Below are 3,755 nucleotides of genomic sequence, written 5' to 3' on the forward strand. Positions count from 1 at the left end.
TTGGGTATTTTATATTGTTTCTGCCACTGTATCTGAACCGGGGCTACCATTTATTTCATGATATTGATACCATTATGATGAGAGATGTTGAGAGAGTAATTTGGGTCAGCTCTTGTTCATGAAAATCCACAAATGTGGCAGCTGCAGTCTCACGAGTCTCAAAATATCACCAAATTGGGCTTTTTTTTCTGTTTCTGCCACTATATCTCGACCGAGAATGGTGATTATTTCATGATATTGGGACCAGAATATTCATCCATTTCCAAAACATTATTTTGGTATAGCTTTCATGTATGGAAATGCCCAAAAGGAGCTGCTATAGTCTGATTAGTCTCAAAATATTGCCCAATTGGGTATTTTATGCTGTTTCTGCCACTGTATCTCAATCCGCAATGCGAATGATTTCATCATATTGATACCATTATGATAAGACATGTTGAGAGATCAATTTGGGTCAGCTCTTGACCATGAAAATCCCAAAATTAGGCAGCTACAGTCTCATGGGTCTCAAACAATCACCAAATTAGGTTTTTCTTTGTGTTTCTGCCACCATATCACAACCGGGAATGGTGATTATTTCATGATTTTGGGACCAGAATATTCATCCATTTCCAAAGATTATTTTGGTATAGCTTTCATGTATGGAAATGCCCAAAAGGAGCTGCTATAGTCTGATTAGTCTCAAAATATTGCCTAATTGGGTATTTTTTGGTGTTTCTGCCACTGTATCTCAACCCTCAAAGCAAATGATTTCATGATATTGATACCATTATGATAAAAGATTTTGGTAGATTAATTTGGGACAGCTCTTGCCCATGAAAAACCTAAGATGTGGCAGCTACAGTCTCATGGGTCTCAAACAATCACCAAATTAGGTTTTCCTTTGTGTTTCTGCCACTATATCTCAACCAGGAATGGTGATCATTTCATGATATTGGTACAAGAATATTGATAGATTTCCAAAGATTATTTTGGTATAGCTTTCATGCATGTAAATGCCCAAAAGGAGCTGCTATAGTCTGATTAGTCTCAAAATATTCCCTAATTGGGTATTTTATGGTGTTTCTGCCACTGTATCTGAACCGGGGCTAACATTTATTTCATGATATTGATACCATTATAACAAGACATGTTGAGGGATTAATTTGGGTCAGCTCTTGACCATGCAAATCCCAAAATGAGGCAGCTACATTCTCATGAGTCTCAAAATATCAACAAAGTAGGCTTTTCTTCCTGTTTCTGCCACCATATCTCAACCGGGAATGGTGATTATTTCATGATATTGGGACCAATCCATTTTCAAAGATTATTTTGGTATAGCTTTCATGTATGGAAATGCCCAAAAGGAGCTGCTATAGTCTGATTACTCCCAAAATAATGCCTAATTGGGTATTTTTTGGTGTTTCTGCCACTGTATCTCAACCCGCATTGCAAATGATTTCATGATATTGAAACCATTATGGTAACACATGTTTATCAATTACTTTGGGTCAGCTCTTGACCATGAAAATCCCAAAATAAGGCAGTTACATTCTCATGATCCTCAAAATATCGGCAAATTGGGGTTTTCTTTGTGTTTCTGCCAATATATCTCAACCGGGAATGGTGATTATTTCATGATATTGGGACCAGAATATTCATCCATTTCCAAAGATTATTTTGGTATAGCTTTCATGTATGGAAATGCCCAAAAGGAGCTGCTATAGTCTGATTACTCCCAAAATAATGCCTAATTGGGTATTTTTTGGTGTTTCTGCCACTGTATCTCAACCCGCATTGCAAATGATTTCATGATATTGATACCATTATGATGAGAATTGTTGAGGGATCACTTCGGGTCAGCTCTTGACCATGAAAATCCCACAATGAGGCAGTTACAGTCTCATGAGTCCCAAAATATCACCAAATTGGGCTTTTCTTTCTGTTTCTGCCACCATATCACAACCGGGAATGGTAATTATTTCATGATATTGGGACGAGAATATTCATCCATTTCCAAATATTATTTTGGTATAGCTTTCGTGTATGGAAATACCCAAAAGGTGCTGCTATAGTCTGATTAGTCTCAAAAAATTGCCTAATTGGGTATTTTTTGGTGTTTCTGCCACTGTATCTCAACCCACAATGGGAATGATTTCATGATATTGATACCATTTAGATAAGACATTTTGAGAGATTAATTTGGGTCAGCTCTTCACCATGAAAATCCCAAAATGTGGCAGCTACAGTCTGAAGAGTCTCAAAATATCACCAAATTGGGGTTTTCTTTGTGTTTCTGCCAGTATATCTCAACCATGAATGGTGATTATCTCATAATATTTGAACCAGATTATTCATCCATTTCCAAAAATTATTTTGGTATAGCTTTCATGTATGGAAATGCCCAAAAGGAGCTGCTATAGTCTGATTAGTCTCAAAATATCACCTAATTGGGAATTGTTTGGTGTTTCTGCCACTGTATCTCAACGCCGCAATGGGAATGATTTCATGATGTTGAATTGGGTGAATACTTGGTACCAATATCATGATGTAATTACCATTCCTGGTTGAGATATAGTGGCAGAAACACAAAGAAAACCCCAATTTGGTGATATTTTGAGACTCATCAGACTGTAGCTGCCACATTTTGGGATTTTCATGGTCAAGAGCTGACCCAAATTACTCTGTCAACATTTCCCATTACAATGGTATCAATATCATTAAATCATTCCCATTGCGGGTTGAGATACAGTGGCAGAAACACCAAAAAATGCCCAATTGGGCAATATTTTGAGACTAATCAGACTATAGCAGCTCCTTTTGGGCATTTCCATACATGAAAGCTATACCAGAATGATCTTTGGAAATGAATGAATATTCTGGTCCCAATACCATGAAATAATTACCATTCCCCGTTGAGATATGGTGGCAGAAACACAAATAAGACCCCAATTTGGTGATATTTTGAGACTCATGAAAATGTGGCTGCCTCATTTTATGATTTTCATGGTTGAGAGCTGACCAAAATTAATCTCTTAACATGTCTTGTTTGAATGGTACCAATATCATGAAATAAATGTTAGCCCCCGTTCAGACAGAGTGGCAGAAACACTATAAAATACCCTGTCAGCGGCAGCGATACCAAGACAATAGTCTTCTAGCTACGCTGGCTGCAAGGATGAGATAGAGATTTAAGACTAAGCCCGGATGTTTCTAGAAAAACACCGGGAAGTAGAAATAGTTTTATTCTTAATACGGAGGGGCTTGACTTTAGAGAAAGTCAAGAGTATTTAAGTGCCCTCCGTTAAGATTTCAGGGCCTGTAGAACAGGGGTGGTAGAGTGCCTGAAGTAGCGGGGGCCTGTAATACAGGTTTGGTTCGCTAAAATAACCCCAGAACAGATCTTTTCTAACAAATAATCTGAGAAAAATAAGGAAAGTTAAGCAGACTCACTAAGAAACTAGGATTTCGAGGAAGCTAGCTGAGAGTCGGCTGAAAGTTCCTTTTGCGATGAACAGCGGAATCTAGAGGGGAGGCGATGAGAAGCGTACCACCACGTAAATTCTAAGACTTCAGGCGAATCGGACAAGACAAATGGGTAAGCAGGACGAAGTTTGAGGTCGAATGTTTACTGGGAAGGTTTTGTCGGGATGTCTGAAGATGTCTCTTCTTTCTTTGGCGGAGAATAGTCTCTTTATATAGAATTCTCTATGGATCTCTTACTTCACCGTAGAGATCCAGGTCTCTAGGGATCATTCGCGACTTTCCGCGGGAGC

This window comes from Puccinia triticina, chromosome 4A (assembly GCF_026914185.1).
Source record: "Puccinia triticina chromosome 4A, complete sequence".
Lineage (NCBI taxonomy): Eukaryota > Fungi > Basidiomycota > Pucciniomycetes > Pucciniales > Pucciniaceae > Puccinia > Puccinia triticina.